General features: G+C 47.3%; 1 protein-coding gene across 1 annotated transcript in view; it reads right to left on the reverse strand.

The window, feature by feature from the left end:
• THBS4 (thrombospondin 4) overlaps nt 1-23,639 on the reverse strand; it is a 201,847-nt gene that overhangs the window by 154,350 nt on the left and 23,858 nt on the right. The window lies entirely within an intron of this gene.

Genomic DNA, 23,639 nt, shown 5'->3' on the forward strand with positions numbered 1-23,639 from the left:
TAGGTTTTTGCTGTGCATATGGATACTTAGGGGGAAATGGGTGGCTTCTGGATGAATCGAATCTTTTAGATATTTTTACGTATTTTGCATTATTTTAATCTATTGCTGTTTTATGTACGATTTTAGCTAAAGATGTTTTAATCTTTTTATACTGTTCTTTTATTTCCTTTTGGCCGAAATAAAGATTATTCATATTTGTATTCATGTTAATTTTTGCTTTTACATTTTTTTACTCCTTTTAATCCATCCCTCGTGTTTCCGCAACTAAAAGGAACTCGTGTAGCAATCTTAAACTATTCATGTTCACATTTTTCCGAATCTTCCAGTTTTGAAATATGCATGCTTCAAATAGCCAGTTTTAAAGAATTTGTTGGAAATGTTTATGATAAATTGAATTCTGTTCTTTCCATCTCATATGTGGAGTTTAGTCCATCCATAATCAAGTCACAGCGTGACTGCACCACAATGGGTATCTCTACTCATGGGTAGGTACAATTGTGGTTTCTCCTTATACAGGGCACTCGTACGCCTTGTTGTTGTGAGAATGAGTGTTCACACATACTTTACGACATCATAGGTACCAGCAAGGTCGAATAAGTAGGATATCATATCTTGTTTTTCCACCATGGTGATTCTATACAAACAAGTAGGTGAGGCCCTCTCCTCTAGAAGCCCTGATGTGTTCTCCTGTAGAAGCAGTGACTAATTTACTCTCACCTTGATGGACAGGTGACATTTGGATCTAGGTACTCCCCCATGAGCCTGCCCTTTCACGGTAAATGCCGCTCAACTTGGTCTAGCACAGAGGTACTGAACCAGGCCTTCCTTGAATTTCTACTCAGGTGTCCCCATCCTCAACTGACCTGATGCGAACTCTTGTTGTTAGTGCCCCATGGAACACAAACCAGCTTGGCCTGATTCTACTGCCATCAATTTTAAACCTAGTTATGTGTAATAAGGAACACATTTGTTTCATTTTTTTCAATGCATTTTGTTTTGTCACTCGTTTGTTATAAATTATATTTATACAAGCATCATTTTTAAAATGTCATTGTTGTGCTTATTTTTTATTAAAACTACATACAATATGATTTATTTTTTCAATATTTGGGTTCATTGAAATCGTTGTCTTTAAAAGAATGAATGAACGAAATGAGTGCCAGGTGAATCACTGTTTCTGTTAATTGGTAATGTTTAACTCACAGACTCATATCTAGAGAATGTAAACTTTTTAATTCTAATTGAGCATTTTTAATTCTAATTGAAATCATTGCTATTCACTTATCAAATACAACTTAATAAGCATTGGCAAAGCTAAAGGTTTGGACTTGTTTTAGTCACACGTCCATTGTTGTTATTTGTCTGGATACATTAACACTAAGCTTACACAGAGGCACCGAAATACTGGTCGGGTTGAATGCTGAGGGAAGCACGGGATTTTAGTTTGCATGTTTCAAGACGCACCCTTAACTACATAGGCCATGCCTTGTGTAAAGGATTCCTGTTTATGTTTCTTAGGCTACACCCCATTTGGAGACCCTCAGCACACTGTTTTTATCCACCTTAAAGCCTTGACTATAAAGATACAATGACTTCTGTACACCGAAATAACGAATGTTCAGGCACAAAAAGCGTGGTTCTTGGTAGCGCTCGTTAGAAGTTATAGACCCAATGTTACATAGAAAAGCGCGCAGCGGAGGCAAAGTCAGACCATAAGAGGATAGCGCCTAATCTTTCCCGAGGGCTTCCGGATATACGGGCATCAGAGAGAAGGATTAAGGGGAGTGTTGGGGTGGAAGCAGAGAACATGCGCACTTGACGCCCTTCCCCTTTCAGCTTCAGCAGGTAGCCATACTTTGACGCAGGAAAACCCATGCACAGGGTTGGTCGAATACTTTTAAAAGGCCCAATGTCGGGAGGAGGGCATGACCCTCCACCCAGGAGCCTAAAAGGCAGAGAGCAGGGTCAACGGACAGTTGTTGGCTGCAAAGGTTGTCCCCCCTGTTGTGTCCTGCTAGATGGCAGGGCACCTTGGTAATCAGGTCGCACAGGAATAAATACACGGACACTATATTTAGTATTTAGCCCACGTGGTCGTCAGAGGCCCCGGCATGTCGCTAGCTACGATCGTAGCTGCTCCGACCGTCCTTCACGCGGCTGCCACTGCCCCTTCAGACCACGCCTCCCTTTATTTATACTTTTGCTCTTTCACCCCAGAGCAAACCATTACACCGCCGGTCGGAGGTGAATCGCACCTCGAACATCCAGGGTTGTCCAATTAAACTTAGTTTGACTCACCCTCGTCATTGCGGCCGGTGTCATGTGGTCTGTTGCGTCACAGACCTAAGACACCACATTCCTAATAAGATAACAAACAAACAAAACCAACAAGGCAACACATGACAATTCACTTGTCCACTAGATGATCACGTAAACGGACGGACGGGCAAGGATTACTGCGTAGATTGTATCTAGTAGCTTCAGCCCGACCAAGTACCGGACAAGGATCCAGAGAGGCATTCGAAGACTCCACTGGCGCTGAACTGGATGGTCCGTTGTGACCTCCAGCTTGATCTGGATGATCGTCACCATTCGTGTCGGGAATCAATGAAAAATCGTCATCCCGAGGGTCAGAAAGGTCTCCCGGATGTACCTCACCCGAGGGGTAAAATCGTTTAAACAGAGACACATTCCTGGTGATAATTTCTCCTCCTCGTCTGGCCACCACAGCCGAACCTTTCCTGCGAACGATCACCCAGGGATTGGGGCTGTAGGTTGTGCGGAACTTACTTCCCGGAGAAGTGTTCTTTAGCAACACAGCATCACCCACTGTGAGATCAGATGGAGCTGACCGCCGGTGCACACTGGCGCGCTGGTTAGAAACAAACCGTCGTTCTTGAGCTTGATCAGGACTGAGAACCAGAGGCATCCACGATGGGTGATGAGGTATCAGATCTGTCTAAACTCTCCCAAATGCAATATGATTCGGAGATCGGTTGGTCGTGGAATGAGGTGTCTGTCGGTAATTTCGCAGGAACGAGTAGATGGCATGATCCATTGTTTGGTCGTTAGCATGACCAATGCGAATCACCTTGTTTAGTGTCCTCATGAACCTTTCAACCTCACCGTTGGCCTGAGGCCATCTCGGGGTGATCCTCCGATGCCTAGTACCAATGTTGGTTAGGTATTCTGACAGTTCACGACTTTGGAAAGGGGACCATTGTCCGTTTTGATCTCTGAAATCAGGCCATGGGTGTCCTTGACCTTTTCTAGACTAGAGATCACCACATCGGCCGTGAGGGAAGAGATAATCTCCACTTTAGGATACTTAGAAAAATCATCAATTATGACCATGGTGTGGCGACCATCCGGCAGACTGCCAAAGTCAAGGCTCGCCGATATCCAGGGACCTTCTGGAGCGGGTTCAGTCTCGATGGGCACGGGCCTTGGCGATTCCCCTGTGGCTTGGCACCAGACACAGGATCTCACCACTTTCTCCACCTATTCGTCCATGATAGGAAACCACACTTTTGAGCGTAACCGACTTTTAGTCTTGACCATACCTTGATGGCCATTGTGTGCCAGTTCCACAGCCTTGCCGGTGAGAGACGATGGAAGAACCAGTCTACTGCCGCATAGCAAACATCCTCCATCATCTGTTGTGAGTTCGTCTCTCACATTAAACAAACTCTTGAGAATGCGTTGTGAGTCAGAGTTCAACAGAGGCAATTGCTTCATTAATGAGTGCCACTCGTTGTGTTGCACAGCCATCAACACCTTTTGCAGACACTCATCCTTCTTGGTGGCTTGGACGATGTCGGTCATTGACATGGGTAGTGGTCGGGACCGGTCAGTCACGTACCGGACATACTCTTCCGTCTCTTGTGCGTCAGACGTCTCCACATCCGAGGCTGCCCTTGGATGCCTAGACAAGTAATCCGCGGGATTTTCAGACCCCGGGTGATACTCTAGCCGACATCTGTAGTCTTGTAGCTGTAGCATCCATTTTTCTATTCTTGGAGGTGGCTTTGAAGCGGTGCCATTGAACAGAGGCAGGAGGGGCTTCTGATCAGTGGTCACGACAAATGGGCGGCCATAGACGTATATATGATAATGTTTGCAACCCCAATGCACCGCGATTGCCTCCTTCTCTATTTGTGAGTATCGTTGCTCCGTTTCTGTAAGTTATCTGCTGGCATACGCGACTGGGGACCACATTCCTTCAGCCTGTTCCTGGAGTAACACAGCGCCCAAACCCTTCGGTCCGGCGTCGACAGCGATTTTTGTGTTCTTTTTCGGATCAAAGTACCTTAGAGTGGTCTCGATGGACAGCGCTTCTTTAATGGCTTCAAACGCAACTTGTTCATCCGACCCCCAGCTCCAAGATTCAGTGGTTTTGGTTAATCTCCGAAGAGGTTGGGTAAGATTTGTTAGATCTTTAATAAAATGGCCACAGAAATTGACCATCCCCAAGAAGCTCCTTACTTCGGTGACGCTATTGGGAGGTGGGGCAACTTTGATATCATTCACCTTGGCCGGATCAGGTGCAACACCGCTCGCTGAAAAGATGTATCCAAAAAACTGAATCCTGTCCTTCAAAAACTCACATTTGTGGCGGTGTAAGGTGAGTCCTGAGTCTTGTATGCATTGAAGCACACTCTGAAGGCGAGAGTGATGTTCGGCAATCGTGGGTGCATGGATGAGGATGTCATCACTAACGTTGATGGTCACCGGCAGATCAGCCAACAACTCCTGGATGACATTTTGGAATACCTCAGCAGCGCTGGATATCCCGAAGCTCAGCCGCTTGTACCTCCTCAGCCTGTCATTTGTGGAGAACGTCGTGAGCTAACGGGATTCTTTGGCTAGTACCAGCTGGTGGTATCCTGATAGAAGATCGAGCTTGGAGAACCACCGCGACTCACTGAGCTCTCCCAGGATGTCATCAATGGTGGGGGTTAGCTGCCTCTCTCTTTTGATGGCGGCATTAGGGAGGCGCATGTCCACGCATATGCGGACCTCCCCCGGCTGTTCGGGTTTTCGCGCTACCACAATGGGTGACACCCAAGGGGTGGGCCCGGATACCTTCTCGATAATGCCGGCTTTTTCGAGACGATCCAGCTCCTTTTCCACCTGTGGCCGAAGGTGGAAAGCCACCTGCTGGTGGCGGAGAGCCACCGGCTGAATAGTTTTGACGATGTGTACTTTGACTTCACGGCCACAGAGGCACCCGATCCCTTCAAATACTTCCTCGTATCTGGCTAGCAGGTCCGCCACAGACTCTTGATGAATGCTGAACACAAAAGTAACTATTCCTAGTTCTTCTGCCGCCTTACAGCCAAGCAGCATCCCTTGCCCCTCCTCCGTTACATAGATGCTGGCCGGGATGGATTGTGAGCCATGAGTAATGCTGGTCTGGAATACCCCTAACAGGGCAAGGGGGTGCTTTGTCCGTAGGCATAGACCTTTACTTTGGCCTTGGTCAGGGTCGGGGCTGGCACCATTCGACGATATTCCTCTGCCGCCAGGAGGTTAATTGACGCCCCCGTATCTACCACTGCAACAGTCTTGTGGGTGCCAATATGGACTTGGCACCTCAGCAGCTTCGCCCTCCTACTGTCAGCGTTTCTTACCGTGAATATGGCGTGGACCACATGCACGACAGTGTCGTCATCGTCCATGTCACTGCCATGTTCTGACTTGCCTGACGCTGTATTGATTGAGGCGCTTCCTGGTCTTGTCTTTTTCGATCAGCATACTTTTGCGAAGTGGTTTATTTTTCCGCAATTGGAGCACGTCTTTCCTCTCGCTGGGCACTCAAAAGGCTTATGTGAGACTCCCCCACAATATCCACATTGTCTCGCTTGTGGTCTGTTTGGTCTCGTCTTTTGTCTGTTTGCGGGTATCATGACTGCATTGGCTGCTTCTTCCTTGATGGGACGCTGCAAGGCTGCCTCCATGTGGGATGCACGAGCCCTCAATAGCTCCTTCGTTCTCCCCATCTGCAGAATATCCGGCAAGGATCTCCCGGACTCTTCCAGTATGCGTTCCCTGGGCTTCAGTGTGGCGCACCCTTGTATTATTTGTCCCCTCACCTCCTCCGTTTCATCATTGAACCTGCACGTACTCGCTAGGTCTCTGAGCCGCAGGTGGAAGGCATCCAGTGATTCCGCCGCATGCTGCCTGGCCTGCCGGAATATGAACCTTTCGTAATCAGTGTTAGCCATGGGTTCGAAATGCCTATTCAGCGCGGCAATGAGTGTGGCATGTGTTTTCGGGGCATCCTCGACCAGGTTCTTCGATATTTTGTAGGTGTCCTTTCCCCCCAAGTGGAGTAATATGGCGCGTTTTTCGGCGTTTCCGACCTTCGTGGCTTCAAAGAAGAGAAGCACTCTTTCTTCCCACTCCTTCCATTTAGGGGCTTGCGCCAAGGGGGCACCTTCGACTATGAATGGCTCCACTGGTGGTATGGCAGACATGGTGGCCAGGCTAGCGTGACAGCGGATGGACCCAAAGTGTTAACACCCTCCTTGATGGCAGATGAAGTGTTTAGGGTATCTGCAGGGAGAATTCTAACCTGTGCAAGGTACGAGGGCCGGTCGGAACGGGGTAGCTCAGGGCATCACTCATGTGGGGCCACAGAATCAGAGAAAAGGCTCACTGTGTTCATGAGGGTGTCAGCTGCATCCACCTTCTCCCTCCAATGCAGGCAGTAGTTTGCGGCACTACTGGGCCTCCCTTCGCTGGGGGCAGCACTCGGCAGTCCAATTTTAATTCGGGATAGAGGCGGCACACCTGCACAGCACGAGCACCACTGGAGGAGCGGCCGCCGTCAGGGGTGCGGTGTGTTCCCGACTGAAGAACTGAACCGCTTGTTGCTTACACGCGCGGCACGAGCACCACGTGTATTGTGGCCGCCGCCCCACGTGGAGAGAGGTGAGCCCTCTGTGCGCACTCGCAGTGCGAGCACCGCTCAACTTGCAGCCGCTGCAGAGCAGGAAGAAAAAAAACGGCGCGGCTCCGCCATCCTCGTCGCCAATGTTGTGTCCTGCTAGATAGCAGGGCACCTTGGTAATCAGGTCACGCAGGAATAAATACACGGACACTATATTTAGTATTTAGCCCACGTGGTCATCTGAGGCCCCGGCATGTCGCTAACTACGATCGTAGCTGCTCCGACCGTCCTTCACGCGTCTGCCGCTGCCCCTTCAGACCACGCCTCCCTTTATTTATACTTTTGCTCTTTCACCCCAGAGCAAACCATTACACCGCCGGTCGGAGGTGAATCGCACCTCGAACATCCGGGGTTGTCCGATTAAACTTAGTTGGACTCACCCTCGTCATTGCGGCCAGTGTCATGTGGTCTGTTGTGTCACAGACCTAAGACACCACACCACCCACACCTTGCAGGACAGTGGACGTCGCAGCTGCTGCTAGCTACGGGGTGGAAGAGATCTGCTACAAAAGACATGACAAAACGGTATCAATAAAATGTAAGGGTGGTCAGTAGGCCGTCCAAAGAAAAGAGTTGCCATAGCAGTGGTCCTTGGGATGCCTGATGGCAGGGACATTGAGGGGAGCAACTGAGCGAACCAGAGAAGATTTTCGCAAAGCAGACATGGCATGGTGGAGACAGCACAGTTAAATGGCATCAGTAACACATAAGGATGGCCGGTAGGCCGTTCAAAGGAAAGAGTTGCTACAACAGTGGTCCTTGGGATGCCTGACACCAGGGACACTGGGGGGCAAGGGAGTGAGCCAGACGGGTTAGTGGCAAAGCAGACACGGCACCTGCAGCAAGGGTATGGCCGGAAAGGGCCTCGAATGTCCCACATCGGTAGCAAGAGAAGCCTAGAAGCTGCTGTGCAACCTGAGGGGCCTTCAAATCAAGCGAATGGACAGGAACCTAGGTCAGATGGTGCTGCCAAAGATGAGTTACGGTGTTGCCAAACTGACTGGAGACTGGGAATCACTGATGTATGACTGTATGTTTGATTTATGGTGAGGCTCTTTGCATGATTTATGGCATTTTTCAATGTTTGATTACTGTCATGATGATTTATTACCATCTCATGATTTACGACTTAATGTTAATAAACTGCAACTGAAGGAAGGGTGGGTGGAGGGCAGGAACGCTCAGAGGCCCGGTAGGACCAGGTAGCCTATCTGGGGCAGGTTATATCAAGGGCGCCTTCTGTTCAAACTAATAAATTATCTCACATTTGTTTTTAATAGGATTACGTGTCTTTTGTATTAAGAACAGGTCATTTATTTATGTGGTAGATATTTGCTCTTTCTATGGAAGCAAACATTTCCCTATGAAAATTAACTGAAGTCCTGTATTCGTTAAAGCGTGAGGATAGTGAGCTCCGCAAACTCTGCTGTCCTTCAGTCAGATGATGCCCGGCAGCCAGCAGATGTGCGAGGTAGGCGAGCAAAGGTGAAGTGGTGACACCTAGCGGCCATATTAGAGATACCACACTGGACTAAGGTTGTATTGTGCCTTAAAGAGAAGTTACCAATGACATTTACAAAGACATTTTCTGGACAAAATATTTCCTTTTCCTTTGTGACAATGTTCACGTTAAAATTGTTGGCGAGAAAAATAGCCTAGTGCAGTTTAAATAAAACACCATTATGAAAGCACATTACTCAAGTATCAAAATCACTTTCTAAGCAAATAATGCAATTGAAATATCTTCACACAATTTCAGCACAGAACAATACATGCAACTGCGTTTTTCATCAAAGAAGGGTCCCATTGAGCCCTGCGCTGACATACAACTATTTTTCATGTGTTTACCCTTTTCTTGTCAGAAAAGCACGCGAGGAGACATCCGAAGGGCTGAGTCCCCGTTTTTGTACCCCTTACCGGCAGATCCTGGTTCAGCAAATCTGGATCTGCCGTCAATAAGCTAAAGATGAAACTTATGACAGGACAGTTGAGAGTTTAGGGATGGGACACGTGCGTTCCCAGGGAAAGGTCAGTGGGTGTGGGGGTCGCCGTTAGCAAGGCAGTGAAAACAGAAAAGGTTTTAAATTGTGGGTTCTCACATCCCTTTTCAGTGTCATTTCCCACTAGTTAACATACACAGATAGACCCCAAAAAGTGTGAAGTGAGCAGGGACATCATAAGGATTTTGGGTGCCCGGGGCAAAACACATTTTGGGGGGCCCTCTTCGGAGCAGCGTTAAATTTATGGTCCAGTTTCAGCTCTTTCATGTTCTCTTTGGCCATGTCACTAAGTTCACACACACTTGTCCAAATTCTAAAGTTGTTACATCTAATATTCAGGGATAGTGGCGTGTGTTTTCAATGTTGTAACACAGCAGAAACTCCCTAATATTACTGCACATAATCTCTGCAACACCCTCCCATTTTACATATGTGAAGTCCTGTTTTGATGTGTAAAAACTTTTTTATGGATGTTGCATGAAACATAAACACAACATTTCTCTGCAAAATGTCTGTAATAGACTCACACACATCACCCTCATTACAAATAAATTAAAGGGAAACAGTATTTCAAACAATCTGTTTTAGAATTAGTCAAGGTCATCGGGGAAAGACTCTGCAGAACACTACTAGCACTGTCATGGATCCCTCTGAAAGACTGGGGCCTTTGCCCATGCATTAAAACGTCTCTGAAAGTAAAAGTGCAAAAAGGTGAAAATCTCATTAAATGCATTTATCCACCAGAAAAAATATTCTAAGAGTCAAAGATTGAAATCACTCACTTACCTATTAGCTTCTCACAACCTGCTGCAGCCGGATAACTCCCCCGCCTCTCCTACTTCATAAGTGAAGGTGTGCTCTCTCCACTGGTGCTGGGAGACCCTCTGTGACCACAAACCTCACAAAGACTTTTGTCTAAATGTCCAGCAGCATCTCCCAAGCTGAGCTATGGACCAATGAAGGTCCCTCTTCATTGTCTGCCAGCGCCTGCAAACTAGGTAGGCAGTAAGAATTCTTTAACTTTTTTATGCCTGGCTTTAATGAATGACCCTTGCAGTATCCACTCACGCCTGGGCCTTGTGGAGATGAGTCTTAAAGTGTACTGAGGTGCAGCAAGTGATATTGTTGGTTTTGCAACTAGTCAAGCAAAGGATTCCGTAAGTGTCCCACTTTATACATGGAGTTTAGCATTTCCACAGCAGTTTTACATCCGCTGTTTTCCTGCTTACACTTGTAGAAATAAAACTTATGGCAAGACCGGATGCTCATAGTATTCTGTTCTAATCATGCTTTATTCAAATACCAGCAGGCTCGGGAGCAGAAAATCAATGGGAAGTAAACATTATAAGTACAGTGTACCATTCAGGGCCAAAGGGACCCTATTATACCTAACTTGACTGCAAGCAGCTCTCTTTCCTTGCTGCTCGCAGGCAAGATAAGGACTATTGTCATTTCCTGCACCTTTTACGGCTGTATTTCTTACATATTACAATGTTTCTCATGAAATTATATTAATGCAGTTGTTATTGCTTCTGTGAATTTTATCTTTCGTCTTCTGAGCACCGCACATGTGTGAGCACTCCTTCCCTGTTGTTTCCGCTCTGTCGGTCGCACCTGCCATTGTCTGTGCCAAAGCGCAATGGACTTTTGCCCTCCACAGTGCCCGGTGCCCCGTTTGTTCGAGGCATCCACAGACTCATTTCCAGGGCTCCCCGTGGCTGGAATGCCTCCTCCGCAGCAAGTTTTGGCCAGTCGACTTTTCTGTTCTCTGGAGGCACAGCCTTGCTTCCTGCCTCCTCTTCTCCTCACATTGCCAGGCCTACGCGTCTCCTCCCTCTGGGTGGAGACCTTTTGATTCCCCACATAATTATAACCTGTCTTTGGCCCATTTTAATATATTTAACACCCTGGAAGTGGGCAATTCTTCCTTTTTTGGGGAAAATAATGATAATGAAGAGGATTTTGAAAACAAACAATCTAAATGACTTATCCAGTCCTCTGTGGCTCAAGCTGTTTCAGCTTCTCTGAACAAAGCGACAAGAAAATTTGAAAATGCTGTTCTCATTTTAATGTCCCAATCCAATGTGGCCCTATCTGCAGGGGAAGGTAGAAAGCGCAGGGCCATGGTGGCCTAACCATTGCCTCATTCACAACAACTGAGTGTGTCAAAATATTCTACTGTGCTGTTGACTGGTGAGGATTCCTTACATGGGATTGAGGACAAAGTTCCTCTACGTCCTCCATCTAAGGAGGGGAATACTTCCACCACTGGAAGAAACTTCTTAGACACTTCCTTCCCTTAAGTCTGGACCCGATTAGATAGACTTTGTTCAAAATGTTTTTTCTTTTGTCATAGCTTTTCAATTGTGTTACTCACTGTGCCTATGTTTAATACCTACTCATAACTTCTCGCACAAGAAAAGAGGGCTGCTTGCAGTCACGTTAGGTATAATAAGGGACCCCCTGGCCGTGATTGGTGCACTCTACTACAACTGTTTTCTTCACACTGGCTTTCTATTCCCAAACCTCATGGGATTTGTAGATTTTTCATGTTCTTGACTGCTGCTGTTTGAATAAAGCGACATTAGAACAGCATAGTACTCGCCTATGTGTCTTTAATAAAACTAAGACTTTGCTACACAATTTACTAGGAAAATCTACATTTTATCTCTACAGAAAAGTATTTCTCTGGTGCACACTTGCTTTGAAGCCTCTGTGATACATATGTATGCCCATATGTATGTCCTTGATTGTCGATAACAAGTCATAAGTTCCAAGGAGGTTTGCCTTAATTCTTGGCCCATTAGAAAGATTTATTTTTTGGGATAAGCTATTCAAAAGGAAAAAGTGAACACTGCCTCATTGAAGGTGTACAGCGAAGTACAGTAAAATGATTCAAAAGATTGGGTGAGTTACATTTTTCCTCCGTCTTGTTACAAAAAATGCCAAAACATGAATTCTATTTGAAAGACGGAAAACACAAATGTATATTATGTGTGTTGTATGTGCCTTTCTTTAGAAGTTTCACATTCTTGTCTGCAAAATAAATACAACAAAGTACCATTTTAAATTATATTGTTTCTGAGGTAAACCATGCAACACATATTTGACTATTCACATGGATGTTAGGGGCCCAAATTAGAGAAGGTTTAGCACAGAAATATCCAGTGTTTGCCCATTTCCTGCCTGCCCATGACACTTGCGCCATACATTTCCTTAAGCCATGCTGCCACATTCACCTCCACAAGTACTGATATCTCTCCTATGCTTCCTCTCTACTGTTTCATATTGTGCTGTATAGTGGGACCAGTAGAGGTCTCCTTCTGAGACAACCACTCATTAATCATCAGTAATCAGCAGTATTTTCCCATATATCTACCTCATCACTCAGAAGTCCTGAGAGACTGCTCAGGTCTACTGCCCTTCATGTACAAATCATCCCAGTGTGCTAAGATTTGCCTCACTCCACTCAGTACTTTAGGAAACAATCTCAGATTTGCAACTCATCAGTTAGTGATCCCTCCATGTGGGAGAGCGTCTGTGGTAAGAGTCAGCAGGGTCTGGTTGACTGTCAGTTATCGTGAGAAACCCCCTCCACCCTCCCCCCCCCGCACAACACCCATGATTTTGTCCTGTACAACTGCACAACACTTTCACATTTCTATCACTGAATGCACTTGAAGATTCTGTTCTCCTCCAAGGAGATGACGTTCTCCAAGAGGAAGCCCAAGGTAGGATGGTGTTGATACTCCACTCCTTTCTCAACTTTGAACTTGATTTCCTCCACAGTGGGTTTTAGATTAAGTGGACATAAAGCCTGCATCCTCATGGCTGCCCCCATCCATCCACCCCATTGTTCATCAATGTGTGAGTGCTTATGTGCTGTTTAACTTAATGTGTGTTGAGTGGGACCGTGTGTGTTCTTTGTCTTTGTGACTTTCTGTGTGGTGGTCTCTGGACATGGAAACCCGTATGTCTGTTTTCCTGCGCATAAGGGAGGCTACATGTCACTGTGCATTGGTGCCTCTAGGCATGCCTGTAAGTAGATTGCTGCGTCTGTATAAGGATGTGTGTGATCTATGCAGTGGCTGAAATGGAAAGATAAAAGTTCATGTACACCTTGTCCCAGATGACCTGTTTGATGATGGGCAGCGCTAATACTCTCCCATTAAAAGCATCAGAGCCGAGCTGAGAAGTCCTGGCACTATCCCTTCAGAGACAAATAATCTCAGGTACCGAGTACTTAACAGCACCTGTCCATTTAAAGCACTGGACCTATGTTAATGTGTGCATTGGGGTTTTGTGCCTCTTTTTGCACTCAGTACAAAAGCCAGATCTACTGTCAATATGTGTTTTAAAGAAATAACTTTCACGCCCGGGGTGAAAGGAGGGGCATCCCATATATAATCGCTGTCTGAGGCAATAAAGAGCAGTAGCTGATTTAGAGCTTAGAGAGCAAACAGGGCGGCCACAAATGTGGTAGGACTTCCACACAGTCAAAGCGAAGTTAGAAAGTCAGCTATGTATACAGTGTCCTGACTGGGTGTTATATCCCATTATCTTAAATGGTTTCTCCCCTCCTGCTCCCCCTCTTCCTTTCCCCCAGTGGTTGCTTCCATCCCCTGATGAGTTATACTAAAGCAGAATTTTTACTTTACAACACAGGGCAATGTATGCTTTGCCACCAATAGGCTGTATCTACTACTGAAGAAAATGTCTGTGAGAAATTCATCAGTGCCTGTCAATGATGGTGGAATTTCCACCATTAAACTGTAGGCACTGCAATGTTTATAAAAGGTCAAGATTCCACCTACTGCTGCAAGGCTGAAGGATGCTAATATTTTGAGCTGGGGTTCACTCCCCAAGCACCTTTTAATCTCTAAAAGGCTCTCAAAGGCCAGAGCGCCCAGCCGGGTTGTGGTTCAGACGCTAGCCAGACTGGCATCCTGCACATGTACGGGTGGGAGACAAAAGTGCTTGGTAGGTTGCTGCCCTGACAGCACAAGAGTGAATTGGGCTGCCTCATATTACCCTGCTTTCCTCACCCCTCTATGTGAGCCCAGAGGCGTAGCTTGTTTAGTAAGATTGGGGCAGGGAGATGAGCTTCCGATTTTCTGAACAATCACTCTGACATATCATAGCAAAATACATAAATGAGAAGCAGGGAATGAGGAAGCTTAAGGTGCAATGGAAAGGGAGAGCAGTGCAGATTGTTAACAATACTAAAAAGACAATATTTTGTAAAATAACTAACATTTTTTAAACTTCAAAACAGAGAGGAAAGAGCAAGAGTGTGTATGTTTTTGTCTGTATGTGCATGTAAAAAATCCGACAAACACTTCACCATACCCTACTGAAAGCACCTGTACCCAACAATTTACTAGGGAATACATATGGGGATGTACACCCCAAACACCGCCCCTCCCCCCACCATTCCGAAGCTACGCCCTGTGTGAGCCCAACACTCTTGCTTAAATCTCAAAGACCCAGTTATTGCAGATTCTCCATTACAACCCTCCTCTAAATCAGGTAACAAGGGCATTATCTTCTAGAAACACAATTTTTCTGTGGAAATAATTTTAGGAGGTGCAGTGAAGGTGGGGCTTCTCCTCTTTGTGCCAACTTGCGAAACTGCTGGTTGTTTGATAAATAAAAGAATGCAACGTGGGTAGATTAGGTAGTGGGCTAAGCATTTGAGCAACTGGGTTTTAAGAAAAAATCCAGCATCAAATTTTTAATTTAAGACAACGCACATCTACCTCATTTAGACCCAGGTAGAGCAGTAAAATTTGGCACAAGGTTTTTGCAGCAGTTGGTATCACTGTGCTTTTTATAATAGTGGAAATGTGTAATATACTTCACAACCACCTGTAGTCTGGTGTTAACACCATGTTCAAAAATCAATAAATGGGGGCAAATGGGCCACAAAACTGTTTGCACCCATTGTACCACATTTTTTACAGTGTATCATTAAGGGCTGAGCTACAAAACCATAAGGTAGAACATCAGGAATTTGCTCCTGCAGATTTACATGTACTTTTACAGCAAATTTCTGACTTGTTAGGGATACATAAGGAACCTCTACCCTGGAGGCACTAAAGAAAAGTGTGACTTAGAGTTGTCTGGCACAACTTTGAGACCGAACTTCTACCCCGAGGCTGAGGTAGGAATTCTGCGTTATCTAAAGGGCAATGCAAGGCTACAAGGTTCGTCCACTAATGCATCTTCCATGGGAAGAACATCCACCATGACGGTCTCTGCTGGCAGACTTTCCACCAAAATGCCAGCCTAAATAGGGTGGTTTATCCCGACACAGATATGGAGTAAATAAAATCTGTGATTTTGACAGGTTTTCCATTAATGCCCTCCTCTTATGATGACCACTTGTCTGTAAATTTCGTGGACCGTCCATTATTTAGGCCTCACATCCGTTGTTCGTGATAATCCCTTTCACGGACGCCTTTGGTCGCTAATTCTGCACACTGCTGCGGGATGCATTTTCCACCTGCAAGAAGCCCCATTTCTTTAATACTTAACAGGGCCAGCACACACTCAGGCTGTGACCTCAAGGGCCTGCAGCAGCCCCTCCCCGGCCTGCCACAGACTGCTATCTGCCCATTCTTATTGTGATTGCCGCTGATTGTCACACACAGAATAATAGCGGGCCTCTCTGTGCAGTCACAGCATGTGCTAGGCCTCCTACTGCCAGGCCTAGGGAATAGCATTTTGCTTGTGACCAGAGGACGGTGTCACCGCACCAGAGGCCAAGCTTGGGGAGGGCTGAGTTTTGACACTTCTTGCAGGGTTAAAGGCACAAACCCTAAAGTCCTGCATGTGCCAGCAGTTTATGTTAAAAATATCAACGTCAATTTTACTCTAATGCATCTGTTCCAGAGATGGAGATTTCCTAGTTTGAGTTTTCACTCCACTAAAAGCAACGCAAAGGGATAGTGTTCCTCAAGCAAAACACAATGTGTAACATGGAAATAAAAAATGTTTTTTTTTATGTAGATAGTTCAATGGCTTACTGTTTTTGTCCCAGAGATACTTTTGTTAATTGCAGTTCATAAACTACAATCTTAATGTAGCACACTGAGCTATGAACAGGGTCACAGGAATTATGTGATTGTGCGTCCTCTGCACTTTTTGCATAGTTGTGGATTTGCTGCATTTACCATATAATTCATTATCTACTGCATAATCAGCAGATTTTTACAAAAATAAATGCAGCTCAGTGGAACACTGCTTAATTTGCCTTTTCTTCTCACATAATTTAATCAAACCTGCTGCATAATTTGGCCCTCTCCTGCCACATAATTCCAATGGCCTTGGCTGTGAATAAAAACCAAATAGAAGCATGGAACCTGCAAGGCATGGGTTTGCAACCTTATTGTTTTTCCCTAATCTTTCATTATTTTAAGGTTGTTAAATAGGGTTCCTTTTGATAATGATAAATACGTATTAGTAAAAACAACCCCAACCACTATGTTATGTTTTAAATTCTGCACCTGTATTTCACCAGACTAACCACACTTAACTTATAATGCCTTCCAGTATGGATGACATGTGGCTCTCACATGTTGAAGTCCTCATGTCTTGAGCGAGGCCACTGGAAATATGCTGCAGAGGAGGGCCACATTATGCGGCAGGGTTAAGTAAATTATGTAATAAGAACAGCTAAACTATGTGGTGTAATGCGGCACATTTTGTGATAGTATTACTTTATTATTTTTAAACATGTTAACACTGTCTGGGTTTTGGTTGCACCTCATTAGTACCAGTTTAACATCCAAATAAAGATATAAGCAACAGAAAGATGACCAGTCAACCTTCGTAAGGGCCTGCCTCTTCGCCAAAACGTTTTTGCTGCGTTTTTAGTAACTTTTGAACTGTCTGAGGTAAACTTTGCACATTACGCAGCAGATGATGGATTTTCTGGCTAATGAGGCAAATCTATAATTAAGCAAAAATGGCCACAGCTGCACAATTGCATAATTCCATGGGCCTTGGTCTTAAGTAACATTTCCTATTCACTAGTTTACAAACTTACACACCATTATCTCTGAATAATATGTGTGTGATATACCTCACTGTAGCACCCTACTCTACCCTACATACTTAGGACGAGTAGCGCTGTGAAAGGAATTAAATATGCATGAGAGCGGGTCTGTGTAGTAAAGAGGGGCAACATTGGAGGATCGTGCTGATTGAATACTTGAAGAAGGAAGCCGGGGGGGGAATATTCTCACACCATCTGGCTCCAACATTGAAGCCAACCCTGTCAGGGATGTAACTATCATTCCTGCAGCCTGAGCAGTGCCCCAGGCCTTGAGGTAAAATCTCTTCAGCTGATTGATGTAGAAAGGCATTAATATCACGACGGAAGTGCTGAATGTCAGATTCTTCTTGTGCCACACTGTACCCTGCCAGACAATTGCTCCAGGCTGGAAACTTGGATGGACTTCTCCCTCATTCTTCTTTTCTTAACAAACAGTGATCTTCTCTATGAACATATATGTTGTTTCTCTAATGGGAACTCTAGCCGAAAGGCAGAAAAGCACGTACAAGGTACTAAACAAGTCTGGACACCTGTGCCAAATCTTTGAGGGATGCATTTATTAACGTTTCAGGCAACGCAGCACAGCAAGTGACGTTGCTGTGCTGCGGCGCATGAACGGGAAAGAGCGGAGTAGCACCATATTTTCAAAGATGTGGTGTATTCGAAATAGGGTTGAAAGGTCTGACATGCAAGTTACAAAGTGAACCCTGTAGTGTCCTGCTGGACACGTTCTAGTGTTTTGGCCAGCCTCTCTGCTGAGGGCTGGGCTCCCACACACACCCCACACCCACCCAACACAGGCGTCACCGGTCAGGTGACCCTGGCAATAAAAAGGGCCGGGCGCACGTGCCCAGGGCCAGTTCTCCCGACCATGCCACTGTGTCTGTGTGACTTATTCTAGTAGCATGAGGGCCTAGGGCCCCAACACTACATTGGCGACGAGTGGGTCCGATCCCACGTGGCAAGGAGCATCTTCTACGTTGTGCTGGGGGGAGAAGAAGGCCGGCGTAGTCCCAGCCCCACCAGCACACGACCTGGGGGCTATCCTGCCACCCCTCTACGCAAAAGAGGCAGCGCCCTGGTGCTGTGCGCCAACAAGAAAACAGTAAGCCAACAGTGCGCCGCAGCACTGCCAATACGGATGCGGTCGCCGTAAATGAGGCGCGAGGTGATCCCCGTGTCGGCCGAAGCGCGGCCGCGCATTGTGTGAAACAGGGCGCCAAACCGCGACTGGGGCCGGTCGCCCCCGCCCCTAAGAAAGGAATGCGGTCCGCAGCGTGTGCCGTCGTGCTGCGGCCACATGTGAAAAACATGGTGCGATCGTGCACCAAGAGAAGGGAGAAAGCAACCGGGCCGTTTTCCCCTCTCTCCTGTTCCATTTAAATAATGCTGCAGTCGCTATGAAGAGGAGGGTCATAGTGCGCTACAAAGCGGCCCGCAGCGCTGCCAACCCGGCTGTGGCCGCCGCTAGCAAGAAAGCGCAACGGTGCTGCCTCGCACCGGAAATCAAAGTGCCGTTCCCAGGGCTGCCCCTCCATACAAGTGATCCGATCAAGAGGTGCTGACCTGCACCCGAAGAAACAAAGTGCCCAGAGCCGCCCCCCAGCTGCTGCGTGGTCACAGGAGACATTGGTGCAGACACGCACCGAAAACAATTTAGGATGCGTCGGTGCAGACACGCACCAAAAACAGTGAATGACCATGGTGCAGACACGCACCAAGTAGAAAAAAAGCCCCGGGCCGCCCCCACACCTTCGTCTGGTTCTGAATGAAATGCTGAAATGCGGCCCACATAATGAAAATGGTGCTGGCACGCACCAAAGAAGCAGAGTGCCCGAGAATCCCCTTATCCCATGTGGGATACCAGGGAGGTTTACAGCACAGGCCCGCGACGGCCTGCACCAACAGAGCTGACCCCCACAGCATGTGCCCACATGTCACCAGGAGGCTGTGAAAAAAAAAAAAAACCAAAAGCTGCTGACACACTCAGAACTTTTGAACTGCCCAAAGTACCTCGTCACCAGAAGGTTATGTTTTGTTCTACAGTAAAAGGAAAAAAAAAAAAGAAGACAGAAAAGCACAAAAGAAGAAAAATGGCACTTACCTGCCGCTCCAGACACCAGCAAAAGCCCCCACCAGCCTGAAGAACTCCTCAGCAGCATGGTTTCACCGGCATCTGCCTCAAAACAAACAAGGCCGGTAGGAGGAAGACTGTCTTTCAAGTTGAAGAAAAGAAGTGCACTACTGGCATCCAGTGGCCAAAGTCGGTACTGCACCCTTTTCTATTTTAAAGTGAAAAAAAAAACAGATTTGTCAAAAGAAAGTCTACAGCAACACCCAAGAGAGTGACTGCACAAGACTAACAGCGCGCATGCGGAGCAAAATGGCGCAGAAGACGGAAACGGCACACAAGATGACAACGACGTGAACAACGCTGCACAGGGACAGAGAGGACTGCAGCTGTCCCAGCCAAGCTGCAACGGCGAGAAATGAACGCAAGTGCCACGTGAGGCACGAGGAGAGCGCGCGTGGACTGCGCAGCCCCTGGCGGGCGTCCGCTGCCACCGCCAAAAGAACGCCACATGCCCCAGAAGTGATGGACATCTCCGCAGGACAAGAAAGGGACATGCCAGGCGTTACCATAGGACGCCCAGAAAAGAGACTATGTCACATGCGCAGAGAGCTGCGCCAGAGAACGTGACGACTAAGGCAGCGCCTGCGAAATTGGAGAGAGCACCCGAGAGCGTGACGTAACGCACGGGACAAGAGGCCGTGCCAGCCAGCCTTTCAGCAACACAAGATGGCCACCGTTGGCCCATCACACAGAAGGTCATCAGAAGCGACCAACCCTGCAAAGCACACGCAGGTTCAAGCAAGACCCAGTGCCAAGAAAGCACTGCCTTGGGGCGCAAGCGCTGCGCCCTCAAGTGAAGAGGAAGCGGAAAAGAAAGTGACCCTCCGTCACTGCCCTGCAACGGGCCAGAGACTCAGCAAGGAGTGTCCTCCCCCACACTGCCTCAAGACGGAGTCGGCAGTGACTCGCAACAGGCAAGATGAGAGTCGCACAAGGAGTGTCCTCCCCCACACTGCCTCAAGACGGAGTCGGCAGTGGCTCGCAACAGGCAAGAGGAGAGTCGCACACCCCAAGTGGCACGATGCCACCCAGCAACACTGAGAAATGCCTAGTCCTTGGACAGGACAGGACCTTCTAAAGGTCCACACAACAAAGGAGAAGAAAGCGTGGCGCAGCACCATGCTATGAAGAAAGAAGAAAGAAGATTGTGTGACATCACCTGTCACACTGCAACACCTGAGGACCACAGAAGAACAAGAATGGAAGATCAACAGGGTGGAGAGTTGGAGGACTCATGCAACAAAGAAAGAGTGCACCCACAGACAAGACCGCCACAGGGGTGCGGGGACGTCACTGGAGACAGCTCAGCGAGAGTACCAAACGTAAGACGCCATGCGCGAACCGCCTACTTGCCCCACGCTTCACAGTGAGACCGTCCAAGCCACCTGTCACCGGCTGCTTAAAGCAGATGGCATCACTGCCAGCATCTGCACATGAGGAAAAGAAAGACTGCACTAGCTATGGCGAAGTCCCTCCAATCACCCTCACTCCAGCAACATCACTTGTCGTCCAGGTCTCCGAATGGCAAGCACCATCATTGCCATGTGCATCACGGTATCCATCAAAGGAGCAGTTAAACAACCAGACTGGAGTCCTACACCTCTGCGTTAATGCTCTGAAGAACCAGTCAACCAATGACCAACTGCTCGCCCTGTCTGTATCCTGCTCTCGGTGACAAGAGCAAGTCGTGACCTAGACCCATCTACCCCTGTAAGTGCACGAGCGACCAGGCAGTGACTCCTAGGAGGTCTTGCAGCTGCCCTATGTGGCACACAAGCAGCCCCAGCGCAGACCACAAGCAGTCCCGTGACAACCCAGACAAGGGGCCTCTCAAGCTTGAGAGAGGACTGGACATTACCCCACCGATGAAGTCAAAGAGACAGACAGGGCTGTGCAATGGAGACTCCCAACAGGTCACAGCACACCAAGACTGTCTTCAGTGAATTAACATGACACCAACTAGACACCCTCCTGGCAACGTGATAGACAATTGCCCTGAGACCATCTGAAAGCCCGCATGCACCTGAACCATGTCGGCAAGCGCCCTGACCACGGAACAGCCATCTTGTGGTTGTGCGAATGATTTGATCATGGCTCCTGTCGGAGAGCCTGCAGCGGCCGGCAGATGGCCCACACGCAGCCCAGCACAGTCCATGCCAATCCCGTGGCAAACCCATCGAAAGGGCCTCGAGGAAGTTCCATAGTGAAGAATCCAAAACCGAGAGATGGTCTGGAACCAGCTCTGCCATCAGAGGGTCAGAACATACAAAGGCTTCAGAGGAGGACCTCACGCCATCACAGATGTCATCCGTCTTCAAGGGATTGGCCTTCGTGAAGCCAGGATGTCTCGGCAAGCAGATTCACAGTAGACTCCACCAACGCTCGTGATGCACCCAATTCGGGTGATGCACCCAATTCGAATGATACGCCCTATTTGAACAAATTGAACTGTAAACACCACCAGCCTCGCCACGAGTGCCCACAGGACTGAAGCACGGTGCATCAGTGAACACTTGTCCAACCATCTGACTGTCAGAGTCCGGATTTCTTCCACACTGTGTTCGTGCCCGGCTGTGACTGGTTAAATCATGAACTCATGCAGAAGGATCCGGGTGCTCCCAGCTGCACCTGCCCACGGCAATCCTGCGGCCTGCCTTCTTGAGGCCGAGAGACTGATGGTGGTGTTTTTGTTACTGTGTTTTTCTCTTGCAGGTTGGACTTTGTTTTTTGTTCCTCAAAGTTTTGGAGGAATGTAGTGTCCTGCTGGACACGTTCTAGTGTTTTGGCCAGCCTCTCTGCTGAGGGCTGGGCTCCCACACACACCCCACACCCACCCAACACAGGCGTCACCGGTCAGGTGACCCTGGCAATAAAAAGGGCCGGGCGCACGTGCCCAGGGCCAGTTCTCCCGACCATGCCACTGTGTCTGTGTGACTTATTCTAGTAGCATGAGGGCCTAGGGCCCCAACACTACAAACCCTTACGTCATCTCTCAGTTCCCTTTTCTCACTCTGCTCCCTCCTCTCCCCTACCGAGCCATTCATCTCTGCCTCTCACACTCTCCCACATGCTTTCTATCAGTTCCTTTATGCTTTGCCTTTTATATACCCCCTCTACCTTTTGTTCTCTTTTCGCCCTTTTCTCTGTCACCCTCAGCATCTTTCTGTATCTGTTTTTGCTCCTTTCTCCGCCCAATCGTCTGTTGTCTTATTTTTTCTTTTCACCATCTGCTTTCTATCAGCTTGCAGATCCTCACTTGCTTTACTCCTCTCCCACTGTTCACGCTCAGTGTGCAAAACTTTTGTATCTCCCTTTTAGTACATAGTCCTTTCTCACAATCATTTCGCTCTCTTTTTCACACTCTCTAGTAGTGCTAATGCCTGTGAACTCGAAGCATATGTTCAGTAACAGAGCGCCACTTCTGCCATTATCATTCATGGTACCGGGGTAGAATTGTGAAAACTGCTCCTTATGTTGGCTGCTAATTCTGCTTGGAGTGTATACATTTGCTAGCTTTTCATCTTTAATCTGTCCTGTTATGTGTGAATGTGAGCTCCACACTCCAAGGTTTTTAAAAAACTAAACATAAAACAGCTTTGGCTTGTACTTCTGTGAGCTGTCTATTTTAAAATCGAGCAACGTCCTCCGATGCGTCCATAAAAAATAACTTTTGTCCTGAGTTTTTGTCCTAAACTTTTACTGTCACTGTCCTGACTTTGCCTTCTTATCAGGCAGTCACCCTACCTTCTCTATAGTAGGCAAATACTTTTAACTTTTGAGGACTCAGGCCCCCGGAAGTCTTGTTAAAATGTCATCACCTCACAGAAGCGGTTGCTTGGGATGAGGTGGAACTCGGAGCCAGAGGGTGAGAGGATTGTCCTGTTTGCAGCAACTCTCAAAATATTGGCTTCCTACTGAATAGTAGAGCAAAATATGGGTGGGGAAGGGCATGGATTTCAATTTACCAAAATGCCAGGGGTAGCGGAAGTGACATCACATGCCATTTCATCTTTACTTTCACTCACACACACATGCTTACATAAACACACATTCACTCATACACAAGCTCTCTTTGACATAAGCACTCTCTCCGCTGCAAGTATGCACACAACATACATTTAAGTGTTTTTAACTCACCTCAGCTACCAAGGAGGGTCATGTTCCAGCTCACTGCACTCCATTTTTATTACACTAATAGTGAATACTGTATTATTCACTATTTGAGTAATTTAAAAAACGGACTGACAACAAGGAAGTGGAGCCCCAAGCAACGTCCATATGGAGGAGCTGCCCCGAGCTACCCCTGTGTTCCTTCAAAGATTTTGCCACCTCTGAAGCCAGGGGTCGCAGGGGCAGTGCCAGGCAGGGGTCGCAAGAGGTAAGCTGAGGGTCGCAGCTGCGACCCCTAAATGACGTCCATGCGGAGGGGTTGGGGATGGGGAGAATTCAGATTAAAACTGTCACGGGGCTAAGATGTTTGAAACTGACGAT

This window comes from Pleurodeles waltl, chromosome 1_1 (assembly GCF_031143425.1).
Source record: "Pleurodeles waltl isolate 20211129_DDA chromosome 1_1, aPleWal1.hap1.20221129, whole genome shotgun sequence".
In the NCBI taxonomy this organism is placed as follows: Eukaryota; Metazoa; Chordata; class Amphibia; order Caudata; family Salamandridae; genus Pleurodeles; species Pleurodeles waltl.